The sequence below is a fragment of the Lampetra fluviatilis genome, chromosome 40, assembly GCF_964198595.1.
Source record: "Lampetra fluviatilis chromosome 40, kcLamFluv1.1, whole genome shotgun sequence".
Taxonomy (NCBI): domain Eukaryota; kingdom Metazoa; phylum Chordata; class Hyperoartia; order Petromyzontiformes; family Petromyzontidae; genus Lampetra; species Lampetra fluviatilis.
This window is the reverse complement of record NC_136314.1, coordinates 8341996-8364164: the sequence shown is the minus strand read 5'-3', so window position 1 is coordinate 8364164 and position 22169 is coordinate 8341996. Positions and strand designations below refer to the sequence as shown.

At 43.8% G+C, this 22169-nt stretch overlaps 20 non-coding genes and 1 pseudogene across 20 annotated transcripts in view; all 21 read right to left on the bottom strand.

Moving 5' to 3' along the window:
- Window positions 1-552: 552 nt before the first annotated feature.
- LOC144946300 (U5 spliceosomal RNA) lies at window positions 553-668 on the bottom strand. The gene has a single exon (XR_013639802.1). It is a non-coding gene; the product is annotated as a U5 spliceosomal RNA (small nuclear RNA).
- A 356-nt stretch (window positions 669-1024) lies between these two features.
- Window positions 1025-1140, bottom strand: LOC144946328 (U5 spliceosomal RNA). The gene has a single exon (XR_013639828.1). It is a non-coding gene; the product is annotated as a U5 spliceosomal RNA (small nuclear RNA).
- A 1113-nt stretch (window positions 1141-2253) lies between these two features.
- Window positions 2254-2369, bottom strand: LOC144946299 (U5 spliceosomal RNA). The gene has a single exon (XR_013639801.1). It is a non-coding gene; the product is annotated as a U5 spliceosomal RNA (small nuclear RNA).
- A 356-nt stretch (window positions 2370-2725) lies between these two features.
- Window positions 2726-2841, bottom strand: LOC144946386 (U5 spliceosomal RNA). Its single transcript, XR_013639879.1, has one exon. It is a non-coding gene; the product is annotated as a U5 spliceosomal RNA (small nuclear RNA).
- Window positions 2842-3196: 355 nt separating this feature from the next.
- LOC144946385 (U5 spliceosomal RNA) lies at window positions 3197-3312 on the bottom strand. Its single transcript, XR_013639878.1, has one exon. It is a non-coding gene; the product is annotated as a U5 spliceosomal RNA (small nuclear RNA).
- Window positions 3313-3667: 355 nt separating this feature from the next.
- Window positions 3668-3783, bottom strand: LOC144946342 (U5 spliceosomal RNA). The gene has a single exon (XR_013639842.1). It is a non-coding gene; the product is annotated as a U5 spliceosomal RNA (small nuclear RNA).
- A 1112-nt stretch (window positions 3784-4895) lies between these two features.
- LOC144946400 (U5 spliceosomal RNA) lies at window positions 4896-5011 on the bottom strand. Its single transcript, XR_013639892.1, has one exon. It is a non-coding gene; the product is annotated as a U5 spliceosomal RNA (small nuclear RNA).
- A 355-nt stretch (window positions 5012-5366) lies between these two features.
- LOC144946384 (U5 spliceosomal RNA) lies at window positions 5367-5482 on the bottom strand. The gene has a single exon (XR_013639877.1). It is a non-coding gene; the product is annotated as a U5 spliceosomal RNA (small nuclear RNA).
- A 355-nt stretch (window positions 5483-5837) lies between these two features.
- On the bottom strand, window positions 5838-5953 carry LOC144946341 (U5 spliceosomal RNA). The gene has a single exon (XR_013639841.1). It is a non-coding gene; the product is annotated as a U5 spliceosomal RNA (small nuclear RNA).
- Window positions 5954-7061: 1108 nt separating this feature from the next.
- On the bottom strand, window positions 7062-7177 carry LOC144946399 (U5 spliceosomal RNA). Its single transcript, XR_013639891.1, has one exon. It is a non-coding gene; the product is annotated as a U5 spliceosomal RNA (small nuclear RNA).
- Window positions 7178-7532: 355 nt separating this feature from the next.
- On the bottom strand, window positions 7533-7648 carry LOC144946333 (U5 spliceosomal RNA). The gene has a single exon (XR_013639833.1). It is a non-coding gene; the product is annotated as a U5 spliceosomal RNA (small nuclear RNA).
- Window positions 7649-14149: 6501 nt separating this feature from the next.
- Window positions 14150-14203, bottom strand: LOC144946356 (U5 spliceosomal RNA; annotated as a pseudogene).
- Window positions 14204-15327: 1124 nt separating this feature from the next.
- Window positions 15328-15443, bottom strand: LOC144946398 (U5 spliceosomal RNA). Its single transcript, XR_013639890.1, has one exon. It is a non-coding gene; the product is annotated as a U5 spliceosomal RNA (small nuclear RNA).
- Window positions 15444-15799: 356 nt separating this feature from the next.
- Window positions 15800-15915, bottom strand: LOC144946344 (U5 spliceosomal RNA). The gene has a single exon (XR_013639844.1). It is a non-coding gene; the product is annotated as a U5 spliceosomal RNA (small nuclear RNA).
- Window positions 15916-17029: 1114 nt separating this feature from the next.
- Window positions 17030-17145, bottom strand: LOC144946334 (U5 spliceosomal RNA). The gene has a single exon (XR_013639834.1). It is a non-coding gene; the product is annotated as a U5 spliceosomal RNA (small nuclear RNA).
- Window positions 17146-17500: 355 nt separating this feature from the next.
- On the bottom strand, window positions 17501-17616 carry LOC144946351 (U5 spliceosomal RNA). The gene has a single exon (XR_013639851.1). It is a non-coding gene; the product is annotated as a U5 spliceosomal RNA (small nuclear RNA).
- A 1111-nt stretch (window positions 17617-18727) lies between these two features.
- Window positions 18728-18843, bottom strand: LOC144946350 (U5 spliceosomal RNA). The gene has a single exon (XR_013639850.1). It is a non-coding gene; the product is annotated as a U5 spliceosomal RNA (small nuclear RNA).
- Window positions 18844-19956: 1113 nt separating this feature from the next.
- On the bottom strand, window positions 19957-20072 carry LOC144946397 (U5 spliceosomal RNA). Its single transcript, XR_013639889.1, has one exon. It is a non-coding gene; the product is annotated as a U5 spliceosomal RNA (small nuclear RNA).
- A 355-nt stretch (window positions 20073-20427) lies between these two features.
- On the bottom strand, window positions 20428-20543 carry LOC144946383 (U5 spliceosomal RNA). Its single transcript, XR_013639876.1, has one exon. It is a non-coding gene; the product is annotated as a U5 spliceosomal RNA (small nuclear RNA).
- Window positions 20544-20898: 355 nt separating this feature from the next.
- LOC144946382 (U5 spliceosomal RNA) lies at window positions 20899-21014 on the bottom strand. The gene has a single exon (XR_013639875.1). It is a non-coding gene; the product is annotated as a U5 spliceosomal RNA (small nuclear RNA).
- Window positions 21015-22121: 1107 nt separating this feature from the next.
- Window positions 22122-22169, bottom strand: part of LOC144946332 (U5 spliceosomal RNA) — a 116-nt gene continuing 68 nt past the window's right edge. The window contains exon 1 of the small nuclear RNA XR_013639832.1: window positions 22122-22169. This exon is cut by the window's right edge and continues 68 nt beyond it. This is a non-coding gene — a small nuclear RNA (U5 spliceosomal RNA).

The following is a 22169-nucleotide window of genomic DNA, read 5'->3' as shown; positions in this document are numbered from 1 at the left end:
TAATCCCTTGTTCATCATGACGTCCATTTTACTTTGATGTCTCAACAGCATTACGGAGATCGCGTGACGTGAGGGTTCTGCCTTTGTTGTGAGGGTTATAAGTTGAAGCCGAGGAGAGGAGGCCCCTTGGCCCCCCATGTGGAGTGACGTCAGCCGCTAATAATTATTAAAGGGGGGGGGGGTCCATTTGGAGGATGTCACCTGCTCTTGAAAAATAATGAGGGGGGCTGGTCGATGTGGAGTGACGTTACGAGAGTTAAGGACAGACATTACTGGGTAATTATAGTAGGTATTCGAGGAGGGGTGCGTCAATCGTATGTATGGAGGTTGGGGGGGGAGGTGTAAAAAGTACGCGTGCATCCAGAGAGGGGGACAGGGGATGGACCCGTAACTGCAATACAACCATCCTTGGAGTGAGTCGGAGATGGCTAGTCAGATAATAAATAGCTGCATAAAGTTGTCGCCATGAACACAAAGTGTCCGACCCCTCTCTTTACATGACGTGACGCACCCATATCCAGCAAACCTCAATCTTTTTTTATTTTAAAGGAAACCCTGCCAGAGCAGGGTTACGAAAAATAGTTTAAGACTCATTCGAGTGTTCCTCTCCACGGAAATCTTTAGTAAAAGGCGAAAGATTTATTCGCTCTGAAGAGAAACCAGAGTAAAGTTTAGTTCCATCATTCGTATGTACTTATCGGAGCACCCTTTCCATTTATCCTATGGGACCTGTTCTTCGCGACTTTAGTAAAATAAAAACGTCCTTTGATACAACTTTAAATCAGTGATTATTTAATTTCCATTAATGTGTTTACACGAGGGTTACTCAAGTAAAGGAGGGGGACAGGGGATGGACCCTTAACTGCAATAAACCCATCTTTGGAGTGAGACGGAAACGGCTAGTCAAATAATAAATAGCTGCATAAAGTTGTCGCCATGAACACAAAGTGTCCCACCCCTCTCTTTACATGACGTGAAGCACCCGCACCAAGTTCCCTCAATCTTTTTTTTTATTTCAAAGGAAACCCTGCCAGAGCAGGGTTACGAAAAATAGTTTAAGACTCTTTAGAGTGTTCCTCTCCACGGAAATCTTTAGTAAAAGGCGAAAGATTTATTCGCTCTGAAGAGAAACTAGAGTAAAGTTTAGTTCCATCATTCGTATGTACTTATTGGAACACCCTCTCCATTTATCCTATGGGACCTGTTCTTCGCGACTTTAGTAAAATTAAAACGTCCTTTGATACAACTTTAAATCAGTGATTATTTAATTTCCATTAATGTTTTTAAACGAGGGTTACTCAAGTAAAGGCAATAGTATACTGCACATAGTTTACTTCGCATTGTGTTCATTGTACATAATTACAGTATTGGACCAATGGCGGACCCGTAAACATGGCCCAATAACTTGGTCAGCATCCGTTAGGCTTTTTAAATAAAGTCTCTTTTAATAAATATACTTGAATAAATATACTGTATCGTCATTTATTATGTGTATTATACATACCAACTGTCATCTATTATCTACATATGGCGCTGCATGTTTTCTTTAAACACTCGCCTTTTGCCCGTCCAAGGACGGGTGTATTGCAGTAAATCTGAAACTGGCAAGTGAAAAGCAGACGGCGACGTGCTATTCATTGCTTTAATGCGTGTGCAATTTGTAAAGGCGCGGTGACACAGACCTATTCCATTTTACGGTTATAATCCCTTGTTCATCATGACGTCCATTTTACTTTGATGTCTCAACAGCATTACGGAGATCGCGTGACGTGAGGGTTCTGCCTTTGTTGTGAGGGTTATAAGTTGAAGCCGAGGAGAGGAGGCCCCTTGGCCCCCCATGTGGAGTGACGTCAGCCGCTAATAATTATTAAAGGGGGGGGGGGTCCATTTGGAGGATGTCACCTGCTCTTGAAAAATAATGAGGGGGGCTGGTCGATGTGGAGTGACGTTACGAGAGTTAAGGACAGACATTACTGGGTAATTATAGTAGGTATTCGAGGAGGGGTGCGTCAATCGTATGTATGGAGGTTGGGGGGGGAGGTGTAAAAAGTACGCGTGCATCCAGAGAGGGGGACAGGGGATGGACCCGTAACTGCAATACAACCATCCTTGGAGTGAGTCGGAGATGGCTAGTTAGATAATAAATAGCTGCATAAAGTTGTCGCCATGAACACAAAGTGTCCGACCCCTCTCTTTACATGACGTGACGCACCCATATCCAGCAAACCTCAATCTTTTTTTATTTTAAAGGAAACCCTGCCAGAGCAGGGTTACGAAAAATAGTTTAAGACTCATTCGAGTGTTCCTCTCCACGGAAATCTTTAGTAAAAGGCGAAAGATTTATTCGCTCTGAAGAGAAACCAGAGTAAAGTTTAGTTCCATCATTCGTATGTACTTATCGGAGCACCCTTTCCATTTATCCTATGGGACCTGTTCTTCGCGACTTTAGTAAAATAAAAACGTCCTTTGATACAACTTTAAATCAGTGATTATTTAATTTCCATTAATGTGTTTACACGAGGGTTACTCAAGTAAAGGAGGGGGACAGGGGATGGACCCTTAACTGCAATAAACCCATCTTTGGAGTGAGACGGAAACGGCTAGTCAAATAATAAATAGCTGCATAAAGTTGTCGCCATGAACACAAAGTGTCCCACCCCTCTCTTTACATGACGTGAAGCACCCGCACCAAGTTCCCTCAATCTTTTTTTTTATTTCAAAAGAAACCCTGCCAGAGCAGGGTTACGAAAAATAGTTTAAGACTCATTAGAGTGTTCCTCTCCACGGAAATCTTTAGTAAAAGGCGAAAGATTTATTCGCTCTGAAGAGAAACCAGAGTAAAGTTTAGTTCCATCATTCGTATGTACTTATCGGAGCACCCTCTCCATTTATCCTATGGGACCTGTTCTTCGCGACTTTAGTAAAATAAAAACGTCCTTTGATACAACTTTAAATCAGTGATTAATTAATTTCCATTAATGTTTTTACACGAGGGTTACTCAAGTAAAGGAGGGGGACAGGGGATGGACCCTTAACTGCAATACGCCCATCTTTGGAGTGAGACGGAAACGGCTAGTCAAATAATAAATAGCTGCATAAAGTTGTCGCCATGAACACAAAGTGTCCCACGCCTCTCTTTACATGACGTGAAGCACCCGCACCAAGTTCCCTCAATCTTTTTTTTATTTCAAAGGAAACCCTGCCAGAGCAGGGTTACGAAAAATAGTTTAAGACTCATTAGAGTGTTCCTCTCCACGGAAATCTTTAGTAAAAGGCGAAAGATTTATTCGCTCTGAAGAGAAACCAGAGTAAAGTTTAGTTCCATCATTCGTATGTACTTATCGGAGCACCCTCTCCATTTATCCTATGGGACCTGTTCTTCGCGACTTTAGTAAAATAAAAACGTCCTTTGATACAACTTTAAATCAGTGATTAATTAATTGCCATTAATGTTTTTACACGAGGGTTACTCAAGTAAAGGAGGGGGACAGGGGATGGACCCTTAACTGCAATACACCCATCTTTGGAGTGAGACGGAAACGGCTAGTCAAATAATAAATAGCTGCATAAAGTTGTCGCCATGAACACAAAGTGTCCCACCCCTCTCTTTACATGACGTGAAGCACCCGCACCAAGTACCCTCAATCTTTTTTTTATTTCAAAGGAAACCCTGCCAGAGCAGGGTTACGAAAAATAGTTTAAGACTCTTTAGAGTGTTCCTATCCACGGAAATCTTTAGTAAAAGGCGAAAGATTTATTCGCTCTGAAGAGAAACCAGAGTAAAGTTTAGTTCCATCATTCGTATGTACTTATTGGAACACCCTCTCCATTTATCCTATGGGACCTGTTCTTCGCGACTTTAGTAAAATTACAATGTCCTTTGATACAACTTTAAATCAGTGATTATTTAATTTCCATTAATGTTTTTAAACGAGGGTTACTCAAGTAAAGGTAATAGTATACTGCACATAGTTTACTTCGCATTGTGTTCATTGTACATAATTACAGTATTGGACCAATGGCGGACCCGTAAACATGGCCCAATAACTTGGTCAGCATCCGTTAGGTTTTTTAAATAAAGTCTCTTTTAATAAATATACTTGAATAAATATACTGTATCGTCATTTATTATGTGTATTATACATACCAACTGTCATCTATTATCTACATATGGCGCTGCATGTTTTCTTTAAACACTCGCCTTTTGCCCGTCCAAGGACAAGTGTATTGCAGTAAATCTGAAACTGGCAAGTGAAAAGCAGACGGCGACGTGCTATTCATTGCATTAATGCGTGTGCAATTTGTAAAGGCGCGGTGACACAGACCTATTCCATTTTACGGTTATAATCCGTTGTTCATCATGACGTCCTTTTTACTTTGATGTCTCAACAGCATTACGGAGATCGCGTGACGTGAGGGTTCTGCCTTTGTAGTGAGGGTTGTAAGTTGACGCCGAGGAGAGGAGGCCCCTTGGCTCCCCATGTGGAGTGACGTCAACCGCTAATAATTATGAATGGAGGGGAGGTGTCCATTTGGAGGATGTCAGCTGCTCTTGAAAATTAATGAGGGGGGCTGGTCGATGTGGAGTGACGTTACGAGAGTTAAGGACAGACATTACTGGGTGATTATAGTAGGTATTCGAGGAGGGGTGCGTCAAGCGTATGTATGGAGGTTGGGGGGGGTGTAAAAAGTACGCCTGCATCCAGAGAGGGGGACAGGGAATGGACCCGTAACTGCAATACACCCATCCTTGGAGTGAGTCGGAGATGGCTAGTCAGATAATAAATAGCTGCATAAAGTTGTCGCCATGAACACAAAGTGTCCGACCCCTCTCTTTACATGACGTGACGCACCCATATCCAGCAAACCTCAATCTTTTTTTTATTTTAAAGGAAACCCTGCCAGAGCAGGGTTACGAAAAATAGTTTAAGACTCATTCGAGTGTTCCTCTCCACGGAAATCTTTAGTAAAAGGCGAAAGATTTATTCGCTCTGAAGAGAAACCAGAGTAAAGTTTAGTTCCATCATTCGTATGTACTTATTGGAACACCCTCTCCATTTATCCTATGGGACCTGTTCTTCGCGACTTTAGTAAAATAAAAACGTCCTTTGATACAACTTTAAATCAGTGATTAATTAATTTCCATTAATGTTTTTACACGAGGGTTACTCAAGTAAAGGAGGGGGACAGGGGATGGACCCTTAACTGCAATACACCCATCTTTGGAGTGAGACGGAAACGGCTAGTCAAATAATAAATAGCTGCATAAAGTTGTCGCCATGAACACAAAGTGTCCCACGCCTCTCTTTACATGACGTGAAGCACCCGCACCAAGTTCCCTCAATCTTTTTTTTATTTCAAAGGAAACCCTGCCAGAGCAGGGTTACGAAAAATAGTTTAAGACTCATTAGAGTGTTCCTCTCCACGGAAATCTTTAGTAAAAGGCGAAAGATTTATTCGCTCTGAAGAGAAACCAGAGTAAAGTTTAGTTCCATCATTCGTATGTACTTATCGGAGCACCCTCTCCATTTATCCTATGGGACCTGTTCTTCGCGACTTTAGTAAAATAAAAACGTCCTTTGATACAACTTTAAATCAGTGATTAATTAATTGCCATTAATGTTTTTACACGAGGGTTACTCAAGTAAAGGAGGGGGACAGGGGATGGACCCTTAACTGCAATACACCCATCTTTGGAGTGAGACGGAAACGGCTAGTCAAATAATAAATAGCTGCATAAAGTTGTCGCCATGAACACAAAGTGTCCCACCCCTCTCTTTACATGACGTGAAGCACCCGCACCAAGTACCCTCAATCTTTTTTTTATTTCAAAGGAAACCCTGCCAGAGCAGGGTTACGAAAAATAGTTTAAGACTCTTTAGAGTGTTCCTATCCACGGAAATCTTTAGTAAAAGGCGAAAGATTTATTCGCTCTGAAGAGAAACCAGAGTAAAGTTTAGTTCCATCATTCGTATGTACTTATTGGAACACCCTCATTTATCCTATGGGACCTGTTCTTCGCGACTTTAGTAAAATTACAATGTCCTTTGATACAACTTTAAATCAGTGATTATTTAATTTCCATTAATGTTTTTAAACGAGGGTTACTCAAGTAAAGGTAATAGTATACTGCACATAGTTTACTTCGCATTGTGTTCATTGTACATAATTACAGTATTGGACCAATGGCGGACCCGTAAACATGGCCCAATAACTTGGTCAGCATCCGTTAGGTTTTTTAAATAAAGTCTATTTTAATAAATATACTTGAATAAATATACTGTATCGTCATTTATTATGTGTATTATACATACCAACTGTCATCTATTATCTACATATGGCACTGCATGTTTTCTTTAAACATACGCCTTTTGCCCGTCCAAGGACAAGTGTATTGCAGTAAATCTGAAACTGGCAAGTGAAAAGCAGACGGCGACGTGCTATTCATTGCATTAATGCGTGTGCAATTTGTAAAGGCGCGGTGACACAGACCTATTCCATTTTACGGTTATAATCCGTTGTTCATCATGACGTCCTTTTTACTTTGATGTCTCAACAGCATTACGGAGATCGCGTGACGTGAGGGTTCTGCCTTTGTAGTGAGGGTTGTAAGTTGACGCCGAGGAGAGGAGGCCCCTTGGCTCCCCATGTGGAGTGACGTCAACCGCTAATAATTATGAATGGGGGGGGGGGGTCCATTTGGAGGATGTCACCTGCTCTTGAAAAATAATGAGGGGGGCTGGTCGATGTGGAGTGACGTTACGAGAGTTAAGGACAGACATTACTGGGTGATTATAGTAGGTATTCGAGGAGGGGTGCGTCAAGCGTATGTATGGAGGTTGGGGGGGGTGTAAAAAGTACGCCTGCATCCAGAGAGGGGGACAGGGAATGGACCCGTAACTGCAATACACCCATCCTTGGAGTGAGTCGGAGATGGCTAGTCAGATAATAAATAGCTGCATAAAGTTGTCGCCATGAACACAAAGTGTCCGACCCCTCTCTTTACATGACGTGACGCACCCATATCCAGCAAACCTCAATCTTTTTTTATTTTAAAGGAAACCCTGCCAGAGCAGGGTTACGAAAAATAGTTTAAGACTCATTCGAGTGTTCCTCTCCACGGAAATCTTTAGTAAAAGGCGAAAGATTTATTCGCTCTGAAGAGAAACCAGAGTAAAGTTTAGTTCCATCATTCGTATGTACTTATCGGTGCACCCTCTCCATTTATCCTATGGGACCTGTTCTTCGCGACTTTAGTAAAATAAAAACGTCCTTTGATACAACTTTAAATCAGTGATTATTTAATTTCCATTAATGTGTTTACACGAGGGTTACTCAAGTAAAGGAGGGGGACAGGGGATGGACCCTTAACTGCAATAAACCCATCTTTGGAGTGAGACGGAAACGGCTAGTCAAATAATAAATAGCTGCATAAAGTTGTCGCCATGAACACAAAGTGTCCCACCCCTCTCTTTACATGACGTGAAGCACCCGCACCAAGTACCCTCAATCTTTTTTTTATTTCAAAGGAAACCCTGCCAGAGCAGGGTTACGAAAAATAGTTTAAGACTCATTAGAGTGTTCCTCTCCACGGAAATCTTTAGTAAAAGGCGAAAGATTTATTCGCTCTGAAGAGAAACTAGAGTAAAGTTTAGTTCCATCATTCGTATGTACTTATTGGAACACCCTCTCCATTTATCCTATGGGACCTGTTCTTCGCGACTTTAGTAAAATTAAAACGTCCTTTGATACAACTTTAAATCAGTGATTATTTAATTTCCATTAATGTTTTTAAACGAGGGTTACTCAAGTAAAGGCAATAGTATACTGCACATAGTTTACTTCGCATTGTGTTCATTGTACATAATTACAGTATTGGACCAATGGCGGACCCGTAAACATGGCCCAATAACTTGGTCAGCATCCGTTAGGCTTTTTAAATAAAGTCTCTTTTAATAAATATACTTGAATGAATATACTGTATCGTCATTTATTATGTGTATTATACATACCAACTGTCATCTATTATCTACATATGGCGCTGCATGTTTTCTTTAAACACTCGCCTTTTGCCCGTCCAAGGACGGGTGTATTGCAGTAAATCTGAAACTGGCAAGTGAAAAGCAGACGGCGACGTGCTATTCATTGCATTAATGCGTGTGCAATTTGTAAAGGCGTGGTGACACAGACCTATTCCATTTTACGGTTATAATCCCTTGTTCATCATGACGTCCATTTTACTTTGATGTCTCAACAGCATTACGGAGATCGCGTGACGTGAGGGTTCTGCCTTTGTTGTGAGGGTTATAAGTTGAAGCCGAGGAGAGGAGGCCCCTTGGCCCCCCATGTGGAGTGACGTCAGCCGCTAATAATTATTAAAGGGGGGGGGGGTCCATTTGGAGGATGTCACCTGCTCTTGAAAAATAATGAGGGGGGCTGGTCGATGTGGAGTGACGTTACGAGAGTTAAGGACAGACATTACTGGGTGATTATAGTAGGTATTCGAGGAGGGGTGCGTCAAGCGTATGTATGGAGGTTGGGGGGGGTGTAAAAAGTACGCCTGCATCCAGAGAGGGGGACAGGGAATGGACCCGTAACTGCAATACACCCATCCTTGGAGTGAGTCGGAGATGGCTAGTCAGATAATAAATAGCTGCATAAAGTTGTCGCCATGAACACAAAGTGTCCGACCCCTCTCTTTACATGACGTGACGCACCCATATCCAGCAAACCTCAATCTTTTTTTATTTTAAAGGAAACCCTGCCAGAGCAGGGTTACGAAAAATAGTTTGACTCATTCGAGTGTTCCTCTCCACGGAAATCTTTAGTAAAGGTATTTAAAAGCTTTTATTTCAAATATATACAGTCAACAGTTTCAAAGTAACAACAACAACCCCCGAGAGGGACATTGCCTCCGGTACAGAATCCCTCACAGTTCCGCAACGCATGGAAAGTACTGACAACCGCAACACTCTTTCTTGGTCCATCAGATGTACTGTATAGCAAACAAGAATCCGCCATTGCCGACCCGAGTCTCACTCCTCAATTCCCAGTACTATTGCTAAGTTAATTTGCACAAGTGCTACCTGTGTCAACATGCGCGGCATGGAGGTGGAGGCCACTGCCATTTCTTTTTTGCTGCCTCACTGCCCATTCTTGCCCTATCCACCTCCACCACCCGCCAAAGCAGCCTGCAGGTCAGGCGGTAAACATCTGCAGGTGTCATATCGGTGCCCCTGGTCATCAAACCTCGCGCCTTCCACAAGGCTTCTTTTACAGCCCCAACAATGGCCCATGCCTGAGTCCAGGCCCTTCCCGCCCTTCGCCGAAAGACTCCCCAAATAATGCTTGGCACATTAACCATGACAGGATAGAAAGGTGCTAACAAAGGCTGGCACAGCTCCCACACTTCCTTCGCAAAAGGACATCGCACAAACACATGACCCGCATACTCATCCGCACTACAGCCCCTTGGGCACTTAGGAGTGCGGGCCAATTGGCGTGAATGCATAAATGCTCTGCATGTCAGCCTATCCCATACCGCCAGCCAAGATATATCCCTTTGCACCTTAGTTAGTGCCTCAGAAGACACATTTTCCCATATTTGCTGGTGAAGGACACTCCGTGCACCTGGTACCCCTTCGCAGGTCTCCTTCTTGACCATCTCAGCAAGAACACTTCGTGGGAGCCACGAATCTCTTACAAGGGCCGGCTCATATTCTGCAATGTACTTGCTAACCGCAGCACACAGCCACCCCTGTGTCCAAGCGAGGGGCGTACAAAGAGGCAGTGAAGCCATCCCTAATCTACGTAGGAGCCATGCCAGTCTATATCGCACAAAATATGAGGCTTTTGCCTGGAGCCCATCTGCAAAAAACAAGCGAATTGTATTACAAACAAAGATTGTACTCAGAGTACGTGCGACGTTAGGGGCTCCCCTCCCACCGTTCGCAGGATTTTTATACATGGTCTCCCTCTTCACCCGGTCCATCCCACCCCCCCAGATGAACCTGAAAAACAGCATCTCAATATAATGCAACGTTTGTGCACCTGGCGGAAAGATGTATGCCAGGTAATTGAGCACAGGTAACATTTCTGCTTTCAAAACCAAAATCTTCCCTTCCATAGTAAGGCTTCTGGTCATCCATCTGACTAGCCTGCCCTTCACAACCTTAATCTTTTCCCTCCAGTTCCTTTTTCCAGAATCCTTTACGTAAAAAGTGACCCCCAATATCCTAATCCCTTCCACCTGTACTTTCAGCTCTGTCGGGCAACCTTCGAAGAGCTTAGGGTTTCCAAAAAACATAATCTCACTCTTACTCAGGTTAATCCTAGATCCCGAGGCTAAGTGAAAAAGTCTCGCCAACTCCAAAACCCCCCATACCGAGGAGACATCCCTACAGAACACCACGATATCATCCATATACAGAATTATTTTTACCTGCTCTCCACTCCCCGGGATGGACACCCCTCGAATCCTCTGACTGGCTCTGACAGCCTGGGCAAAAGGTTCCATGCAAATAACAAACAAGACTGGTGACATGGGGCACCCTTGCCTCACACCCGATCGAACTGGAACAGCTTCAGACAGGACCCCATTTATCAAAAGTCTACTAGAAAGATTACTATATAACTTTTGTACCCAACTAACCAGTTGTTCTCCTATCCCCATATGAGTCAACACTGAAAACAAGTAGTCATGTGATATGCGGTCAAAAGCTTTCTCTTGATCTAAACTAAGGAGCCCCAGTGGCCCTCCCCCTTCTATTGTGGACTCTATGACTTCCCTTAATAAGATGAGGCTGTCTGAGATATGTCTGCCTGGGACAGCACATGTTTGGTCTGCTTGTGTAACTTCAGCCACCACACTTCCCAATCGTGCCGCAATGGTTTTGGCCAATATCTTGTAATCTGTATTCAACAGAGTAATTGGGCGCCAGTTCCCGATGTCGCTGCGGGCCCCCTTCCCCTTATATATAAGGGATATAACCCCTCCCCTCATGGACTCCGGCACTGGCCCATCAGCCAAGATTTCCCTGTATAATTGCAACAAGTCCTGTTTAATAGTGTCCCAGAACTTGACGTAGAATTCGGCTGGTATCCCGTCGCTACCAGGAGTCTTTTGCAGCCGCAAACCTCTCACGGCCTTATTCAGTTCCTCCATTTGTATTTGCCCATTCACCTCGTCTGGGGCCTCGACCTGTTGTTTAACTTCCCCAAGAAAAAAATCCCGGGCGTCCACCTCCGATATTTTATGGCTATAGAGGTCTGCATAATACTCTCGTGCAACCTCAACAACACCTTCCGTCTGTGTCTGCCTACCAAGGCTAGGGCTAACGAGCTCATGGATGACACTGTTGGGTTTCCTGCACTTTCTAAAAAAGAAACGCGTACACTTTTCTCCCTCTTCCACTGCCCTAACCCGTGCCCTAAAAACGAACTGCGCTGCCTGATTTTCAAGTGACAAGGAAATCTTGTCTTTTAAATGCCTTATTTCGTCCACCATAGGAAAACCTAATTCCAGCAACCGGTATGCCTTCTCCAGCTTGTCGTTCAAGCCCTTCATCTCATTCCTAACACTCATCCTTTTGCTGTGTGCCTGATAGAAACCCCTAGTCCGACTTTTAACCATCTCCCACCATTCAGCCATGGTGCCGAAGCAACACTGTAGGCTCCTCCATTCTACATAATGTTGAATGAAGGCCCTCACCAGCTTCTCATCTTCCAGGAAACTCGTGTTCATTTTCCAGATCCCCTTCCCTAACATTACTCCCCCTGGGATTTGAATCTTCGCCATAATCAATTTGTGATCCGAGAAAGAGACTGGCACAGTCTCTACATGCGCCACTTTAACCTTAGCAGAAACAAAAATAAAATCAATTCTCGAATGCAAAGATCCAGAGCTACTGACCCAGGTGAAGCCAGGAAGTGCTGGGTACAAGAACCTAAAGGTATCAGTCAAATCAAAATCTTTAACTAAAGCACTGAGCCCTCTAGAAGAAGGATCTATCCTCCGACTCCCAGTGGCAGGCAGAACGTCTGATAAGCTGAGTGGGCAGTTAAAATCTCCACCCAGGACAACATGTCTCTGTGTGACCAGCAGGGCAGATATATTACCCCACAGCTCCACTCGCTCCGAACACTGCGTAGGAGCATATACATTGATTAGACGGACTGCAGTTCCTCTATATATGGCATCGACATAATGCAGTCGGCCAGGAACAACTTCCTGGGCCTCCTGTACCTCCACACTTCGGCTTCCTATGAGGATGGCAACCCCAGAGCATCTGTTAACATTGCTCCCAGACCAAAAACATTGTCCATCCCAGGATTCAGTCAGTTTTGCCTGGTCGAGGGAATAAGGCAGGTGGCATTCCTGCAAAAAATAAATGTCTCTCTTTAGAGTCCGCAAATAATGAACCGTTGCTTTACGTTTAGCTGCTCCCCAGATTCCTCGCACGTTGACCGATGCAACAGAGAGCGCCATGACCAAGGGTGTTTAGTCTGGCTCAGCAGAAAAGTCCTCCAACAATGAGTAGCAATTTTCATCAACAAGGTCCAACAAACTCTCGGCTTGCACAGATTTCGGGTAAGACCCAATCTCTTGGCTCAGCTTGGCTGTTATCTCTTCTTCAGATGAAGCCAAGTTTTCTGTTGAAGAGTCAGACAATTGGGGGCATTTCCCTGGAACAGACCATGATGAGGCACTCGGTGCTCTCCTCTTCCTCTTTGCTTTCTGCCAGCCTGTCCTCTCGAATGACACTCTCTTGTCCACTTTCTTCTGCCGTTCTCCATCGTCCTCTGTCGTCTCAGCTTCCACTGCCCAGTCAGCCACAGTTGGCTCAGAGACTGCCTCCTCCATCACATTGGCCCTGGAGCTGTCTTCCTGCTGACTCGTAGATTCTCCTCCATCCACAGGCAGCACTTCCAGCTCCTTTCTTTCATCCTCCTGCTCCAAAAGTGGCACTCTCTGGACGACTGTCGCTCCATCGACATCATCAGCAACCAAATGATGTGGAGTGTGCTCCAACAAAGGTTCGGCTTTCTCATCAGCAGCCTGGTTTTTACGTGCCCGGACCATATTTGCATATGATTCAGGGCAGTTCCGGTAAAAATGGTCCTTGCTTCCACAGAGGTTGCATTGCGCTGGGGCTTGGCAATTATCCACTGTATGATCCAGGGACTTGCAGCGGTAGCACACTCGTGCTTCACATGCCACGGCTAGATGACCCCGTCTACCGCACCTTCTGCAGAGCTTGGGTTGGCCTTCGTAGACAATGAAGCCTTTACTCCCACCAATGTTGAGGGCGCTCGGAATGTGTTGCAGGGCACCGACCGCAGTTCTCAGCCTCACCCGCCACTGTCTAGCACCAGTCCAGATGCCCAGTGAATCCTGGACACGTTTGCAGTTTGATAACAGATGGCAATGCTGTCGCAGCCACACCTCCACATCATGATCGGGAAGCGATTCATTATACAAAAAGACCGTCACCATTTTCGTGTCCAATTCTGACAGCAAATGCAGCTTGAGCAGAGACAGGGGCCTCTCGCCTGCTTTTTCCTCAAAACGTGTCAGAAAGCGCTGTAGTAAATTGCTTGTCTTAAAACTAACATCAAAGGCTCTGCCGCCCGGCAAAGCTATCAAGCAAAATAGGTCCATGGGCTCAAATTTCAGCATACCCATAACCACAGTTCGCACAAAAATCGAGCGGTCCATAGTCACCTCTTCTGGCACGTCCTCCTTGAAGGCAACTCGGACACAGTTGTGGCGTCTGGCACGATCCGGCGTGAAGCCTGCTCCCGGCCCACCGCGCCTACGGCCTGCACGTTCCTGGTGCTGTTCCGCCGATGCAGGTTCTGCATTCTCCTTAGCAGTCTGTGCCCGCTGGCCAGCAGGCTCCCCGATGTCCGTAGCACTCCTGTCAAGGCCAGCAGGCACGTCCAGCCTCCCCAGCAGCTGGCTCCCCTCAGTCGAGACTGACGACTGAGCCAAGGCACTCTCCTTCCGCACTCCAGACCGTTGAGCTGTGGCAGTTTCCACCTCCGCAGCAGTTGACGTGGCTTGCTCATCCCGGATCATCTCCACAGCTTGGCAGGTCTCCATATCTATTGGCCGAGCACCCACTGGCCTCACGGCCAGGGTTACCCGCCTCTCTACGGAAATCTTTAGTAAAAGGCGAAAGATTTATTCGCTCTGAAGAGAAACCAGAGTAAAGTTTAGTTCAATCATTCGTATGTACTTATTGGAACACCTCCCCCATTTATCCTATGGGACCTGTTCTTCGCGACTTTAGTAAAATTAAAACGTCCTTTGATACAACTTTAAATCAGTGATTATTTAATTTCCATTAATGTTTTTAAACGAGGGTTACTCAAGTAAAGGTAATAGTATACTGCACATAGTTTACTTCGCATTGTGTTCATTGTACATAATTACAGTATTGGACCAATGGCGGACCCGTAAACATGGCCCAATAACTTGGTCAGCATCCGTTAGGCTTTTTAAATAAAGTCTCTTTTAATAAATATACTTGAATAAATATACTGTATAGTCATTTATTATGTGTATTATACATACCAACTGTCATCTATTATCTACATATGGCGCTGCATGTTTTCTTTAAACACTCGCCTTTTGCCCGTCCAAGGACGGGTGTATTGCAGTAAATCTGAAACTGGCAAGTGAAAAGCAGACGGCGACGTGCTATTCATTGCATTAATGCGTGTGCAATTTGTAAAGGCGCGGTGACACAGACCTATTCCATTTTACGGTTATAATCCCTTGTTCATCATGACGTCCATTTTACTTTGATGTCTCAACAGCATTACGGAGATCGCGTGACGTGAGGGTTCTGCCTTTGTTGTGAGGGTTATAAGTTGAAGCCGAGGAGAGGAGGCCCCTTGGCCCCCCATGTGGAGTGACGTCAGCCGCTAATAATTATGAATGGGGGGGGGGGTCCATTTGGAGGATGTCACCTGCTCTTGAAAAATAATGAGGGGGGCTGGTCGATGTGGAGTGACGTTACGAGAGTTAAGGACAGACATTACTGGGTAATTATAGTAGGTATTCGAGGAGGGGTGCGTCAATCGTATGTATGGAGGTTGGGGGGGGAGGTGTAAAAAGTACGCGTGCATCCAGAGAGGGGGACAGGGGATGGACCCGTAACTGCAATACAACCATCCTTGGAGTGAGTCGGAGATGGCTAGTCAGATAATAAATAGCTGCATAAAGTTGTCGCCATGAACACAAAGTGTCCCACCCCTCTCTTTACATGACGTGACGCACCCATATCCAGCAAACCTCAATCTTTTTTCATTTTAAAGGAAACCCTGCCAGAGCAGGGTTACGAAAAATAGTTTAAGACTCATTCGAGTGTTCCTCTCCACGGAAATCTTTAGTAAAAGGCGAAAGATTTATTCGCTCTGAAGAGAAACCAGAGTAAAGTTTAGTTCCATCATTCGTATGTACTTATCGGAGCACCCTCTCCATTTATCCTATGGGACCTGTTCTTCGCGACTTTAGTAAAATAAAAACGTCCTTTGATACAACTTTAAATCAGTGATTATTTAATTTCCATTAATGTTTTTACACGAGGGTTACTCAAGTAAAGGAGGGGGACAGGGGATGGACCCTTAACTGCAATAAACCCATCTTTGGAGTGAGACGGAAACGGCTAGTCAAATAATAAATAGCTGCATAAAGTTGTCGCCATGAACACAAAGTGTCCCACCCCTCTCTTTACATGACATGAAGCACCCGCACCAAGTTCCCTCAATCTTTTTTTTTATTTCAAAGGAAACCCTGCCAGAGCAGGGTTACGAAAAATAGTTTAAGACTCATTAGAGTGTTCCTCTCCACGGAAATCTTTAGTAAAAGGCGAAAGATTAATTCGCTCTGAAGAGAAACCAGAGTAAAGTTTAGTTCCATCATTCGTATGTACTTATTGGAACACCCTCTCCATTTATCCTATGGGACTTGTTCTTCGCGACTTTAGTAAAATTAAAACGTCCTTTGATACAACTTTAAATCAGTGATTATTTAATTTCCATTAATGTTTTTAAACGAGGGTTACTCAAGTAAAGGTAATAGTATACTGCACATAGTTTACTTCGCATTGTGTTCATTGTACATAATTACAGTATTGGACCAATGGCGGACCCGTAAACATGGCCCAATAACTTGGTCAGCATCCGTTAGGTTTTTTAAATAAAGTCTCTTTTAATAAATATACTTGAATAAATATACTATATCGTCATTTATTATGTGTATTATACATACCAACTGTCATCTATTATCTACATATGGCGCTGCATGTTTTCTTTAAACACTCGCCTTTTGCCCGTCCAAGGACGGGTGTATTGCAGTAAATCTGAAACTGGCAAGTGAAAAGCAGACGGCGACGTGCTATTCATTGCATTAATGCGTGTGCAATTTGTAAAGGCGCGGTGACACAGACCTATTCCATTTTACGGTTATAATCCCTTGTTCATCATGACGTCCTTTTTACTTTGATGTCTCAACAGCATTACGGAGATCGCGTGACGTGAGGGTTCTGCCTTTGTAGTGAGGGTTGTAAGTTGACGCCGAGGAGAGGAGGCCCCTTGGCCCCCCATGTGGAGTGACGTCAGCCGCTAATAATTATGAATGGGGGGGGGGGGGTCCATTTGGAGGATGTCACCTGCTCTTGAAAAATAATGAGGGGGGCTGGTCGATGTGGAGTGACGTTATGAGAGTTAAGGACAGACATTACTGGGTGATTATAGTAGGTATTCGAGGAGGGGTGCGTCAAGCGTATGTATGGAGGTTGGGGGGGGGTGTAAAAAGTACGCCTGCATCCAGAGAGGGGGACAGGGGATGGACCCGTAACTGCAATACACCCATCCTTGGAGTGAGTCGGAGATGGCTAGTCAGATAATAAATAGCTGCATAAAGTTGTCGCCATGAACACAAAGTGTCCCACCCCTCTCTTTACATGACGTGACGCACCCATATCCAGCAAACCTCAATCTTTTTTTTATTTTAAAGGAAACCCTGCCAGAGCAGGGTTACGAAAAATAGTTCAAGACTCATTCGAGTGTTCCTCTCCACGGAAATCTTTAGTAAAAGGCGAAAGATTTATTCGCTCTGAAGAGAAACCAGAGTAAAGTTTAGTTCCATCATTCGTATGTACTTATCGGAGCACCCTCTCCATTTATCCTATGGGACCTGTTCTTCGCGACTTTAGTAAAATAAAAACGTCCTTTGATACAACTTTAAATCAGTGATTAATTAATTTCCATTAATGTTTTTACACGAGGGTTACTCAAGTAAAGGAGGGGGACAGGGGATGGACCCTTAACTGCAATACACCCATCTTTGGAGTGAGACGGAGACGGCTAGTCAAATAATAAATAGCTGCATAAAGTTGTCGCCATGAACACAAAGTGTCCCACCCCTCTCTTTACATGACGTGAAGCACCCGCACCAAGTACCCTCAATCTTTTTTTTATTTCAAAGGAAACCCTGCCAGAGCAGGGTTACGAAAAACAGTTTAAGACTCATTAGAGTGTTCCTCTCCACGGAAATCTTTAGTAAAAGGCGAAAGATTTATTCGCTCTGAAGAGAAACTAGAGTAAAGTTTAGTTCCATCATTCGTACGTACTTATTGGAACACCCTCTCCATTTATCCTATGGGACCTGTTCTTCGCGACTTTAGTAAAATTAAAACGTCCTTTGATACAACTTTAAATCAGTGATTATTTAATTTCCATTAATGTTTTTAAACGAGGGTTACTCAAGTAAAGGTAATAGTATACTGCACATAGTTTACTTCGCATTGTGTTCATTGTACATAATTACAGTATTGGACCAATGGCGGACCCGTAAACATGGCCCAATAACTTGGTCAGCAACCGTTAGGTTTTTTAAATAAAGTCTCTTTTAATAAATATACTTGAATAAATATACTGTATCGTCATTTATTATGTGTATTATACATACCAACTGTCATCTATTATCTACATATGGCGCTGCATGTTTTCTTTAAACACTCGCCTTTTGCCCGTCCAAGGACAGGTGTATTGCAGTAAATCTGAAACTGGCAAGTGAAAAGCAGACGGCGACGTGCTATTCATTGCATTAATGCGTGTGCAATTTGTAAAGGCGCGGTGACACAGACCTATTCCATTTTACGGTTATAATCCCTTGTTCATCATGACGTCCTTTTTACTTTGATGTCTCAACAGCATTACGGAGATCGCGTGACGTGAGGGTTCTGCCTTTGTAGTGAGGGTTGTAAGTTGACGCTGAGGAGAGGAGGACCCTTGGCCCCCCATGTGGAGTGACGTCAGCCGCTAAAAATTATGAATGGGGGGGGGGTCCATTTGGAGGATGTCACCTGCTCTTGAAAAATAATGAGGGGGGCTGGTCGATGTGGAGTGACGTTATGAGAGTTAAGGACAGACATTACTGGGTGATTATAGTAGGTATTCGAGGAGGGGTGCGTCAAGCGTATGTATGGAGGTTGGGGGGGGGTGTAAAAAGTACGCCTGCATCCAGAGAGGGGGACAGGGGATGGACCCGTAACTGCAATACACCCATCCTTGGAGTGAGTCGGAGATGGCTAGTCAGATAATAAATAGCAGCATAAAGTTGTCGCCATGAACACAAAGTGTCCCACCCCTCTCTTTACATGACGTGACGCACCCATATCCAGCAAACCTCAATCTTTTTTTTATTTTAAAGGAAACCCTGCCAGAGCAGGGTTACGAAAAACAGTTTAAGACTCATTAGAGTGTTCCTCTCCACGGAAATCTTTAGTAAAAGGCGAAAGATTTATTCGCTCTGAAGAGAAACTAGAGTAAAGTTTAGTTCCATCATTCGTATGTACTTATTGGAACACCCTCTCCATTTATCCTATGGGACCTGTTCTTCGCGACTTTAGTAAAATTAAAACGTCCTTTGATACAACTTTAAATCAGTGATTATTTAATTTCCATTAATGTTTTTAAACGAGGGTTACTCAAGTAAAGGTAATAGTATACTGCACATAGTTTACTTCGCATTGTGTTCATTGTACATAATTACAGTATTGGACCAATGGCGGACCCGTAAACATGGCCCAATAACTTGGTCAGCAACCGTTAGGTTTTTTAAATAAAGTCTCTTTTAATAAATATACTTGAATAAATATACTGTATCGTCATTTATTATGTGTATTATACATACCAACTGTCATCTATTATCTACATATGGCGCTGCATGTTTTCTTTAAACACTCGCCTTTTGCCCGTCCAAGGACAGGTGTATTGCAGTAAATCTGAAACTGGCAAGTGAAAAGCAGACGGCGACGTGCTATTCATTGCATTAATGCGTGTGCAATTTGTAAAGGCGCGGTGACACAGACCTATTCCATTTTACGGTTATAATCCCTTGTTCATCATGACGTCCTTTTTACTTTGATGTCTCAACAGCATTACGGAGATCGCGTGACGTGAGGGTTCTGCCTTTGTAGTGAGGGTTGTAAGTTGACGCTGAGGAGAGGAGGACCCTTGGCCCCCCATGTGGAGTGACGTCAGCCGCTAAAAATTATGAATGGGGGGGGGGTCCATTTGGAGGATGTCACCTGCTCTTGAAAAATAATGAGGGGGGCTGGTCGATGTGGAGTGACGTTATGAGAGTTAAGGACAGACATTACTGGGTGATTATAGTAGGTATTCGAGGAGGGGTGCGTCAAGCGTATGTATGGAGGTTGGGGGGGGGTGTAAAAAGTACGCCTGCATCCAGAGAGGGGGACAGGGGATGGACCCGTAACTGCAATACACCCATCCTTGGAGTGAGTCGGAGATGGCTAGTCAGATAATAAATAGCTGCATAAAGTTGTCGCCATGAACACAAAGTGTCCCACCCCTCTCTTTACATGACGTGACGCACCCATATCCAGCAAACCTCAAACTTTTTTTTTTATTTTAAAGGAAACCCTGCCAGAGCAGGGTTACGAAAAATAGTTTAAGACTCATTCGAGTGTTCCTCTCCACGGAAATCTTTAGTAAAAGGCGAAAGATTTATTCGCTCTGAAGAGAAACCAGAGTAAAGTTTAGTTCCATCATTCGTATGTACTTATCGGAGCACCCTCTCCATTTATCCTATGGGACCTGTTCTTCGCGACTTGAGTAAAATAAAAACGTCCTTTGATACAACTTTAAATCAGTGATTAATTAATTTCCATTAATGTTTTTACACGAGGGTTACTCAAGTAAAGGAGGGGGACAGGGGATGGACCCTTAACTGCAATACACCCATCTTTGGAGTGAGACGGAAACGGCTAGTCAAATAATAAATAGCTGCATAAAGTTGTCGCCATGAACACAAAGTGTCCCACCCCTCTCTTTACATGACGTGAAGCACCCGCACCAAGTTCCCTCAATCTTTTTTTTATTTCAAAGGAAACCCTGCCAGAGCAGGGTTACGAAAAATAGTTTAAGACTCATTAGAGTGTTCCTCTCCACGGAAATCTTTAGTAAAAGGCGAAAGATTTATTCGCTCTGAAGAGAAACCAGAGTAAAGTTTAGTTCCATCATTCGTATGTACTTATCGGAGCACCCTCTCCATTTATCCTATGGGACCTGTTCTTCGCGACTTTAGTAAAATAAAAACGTCCTTTGATACAACTTTAAATCAGTGATTAATTAATTGCCATTAATGTTTTTACACGAGGGTTACTCAAGTAAAGGAGGGGGACAGGGGATGGACCCTTAACTGCAATACACCCATCTTTGGAGTGAGACGGAAACGGCTAGTCAAATAATAAATAGCTGCATAAAGTTGTCGCCATGAACACAAAGTGTCCCACCCCTCTCTTTACATGACGTGAAGCACCCGCACCAAGTTCCCTCAATCTTTTTTTTATTTCAAAGGAAACCCTGCCAGAGCAGGGTTACGAAAAATAGTTTAAGACTCATTAGAGTGTTCCTCTCCACGGAAATCTTTAGTAAAAGGCGAAAGATTTATTCGCTCTGAAGAGAAACCAGAGTAAAGTTTAGTTCCATCATTCGTATGTACTTATCGCAGCACCCTCTCCATTTATCCTATGGGACCTGTTCTTCGCGACTTTAGTAAAATTAAAACGTCCTTTGATACAACTTTAAATCAGTGATTATTTAATTTCCATTAATGTTTTTAAACGAGGGTTACTCAAGTAAAGGTAATAGTATACTGCACATAGTTTACTTCGCATTGTGTTCATTGTACATAATTACAGTATTGGACCAATGGCGGACCCGTAAACATGGCCCAATAACTTGGTCAGCAACCGTTAGGTTTTTTAAATAAAGTCTCTTTTAATAAATATACTTGAATAAATATACTGTATCGTCATTTATTATGTGTATTATACATACCAACTGTCATCTATTATCTACATATGGCGCTGCATGTTTTCTTTAAACACTCGCCTTTTGCCCGTCCAAGGACAGGTGTATTGCAGTAAATCTGAAACTGGCAAGTGAAAAGCAGACGGCGACGTGCTATTCATTGCATTAATGCGTGTGCAATTTGTAAAGGCGCGGTGACACAGACCTATTCCATTTTACGGTTATAATCCCTTGTTCATCATGACGTCCTTTTTACTTTGATGTCTCAACAGCATTACGGAGATCGCGTGACGTGAGGGTTCTGCCTTTGTAGTGAGGGTTGTAAGTTGACGCCGAGGAGGACCCTTGGCCCCCCATGTGGAGTGACGTCAGCCGCTAAAAATTATGAATGGGGGGGGGGTCCATTTGGAGGATGTCACCTGCTCTTGAAAAATAATGAGGGGGGCTGGTCGATGTGGAGTGACGTTATGAGAGTTAAGGACAGACATTACTGGGTGATTATAGTAGGTATTCGAGGAGGGGTGCGTCAAGCGTATGTATGGAGGTTGGGGGGGGGTGTAAAAAGTACGCCTGCATCCAGAGAGGGGGACAGGGGATGGACCCGTAACTGCAATACACCCATCCTTGGAGTGAGTCGGAGATGGCTAGTCAGATAATAAATAGCTGCATAAAGTTGTCGCCATGAACACAAAGTGTCCCACCCCTCTCTTTACATGACGTGACGCACCCATATCCAGCAAACCTCAAACTTTTTTTTTATTTTAAAGGAAACCCTGCCAGAGCAGGGTTACGAAAAATAGTTTAAGACTCATTCGAGC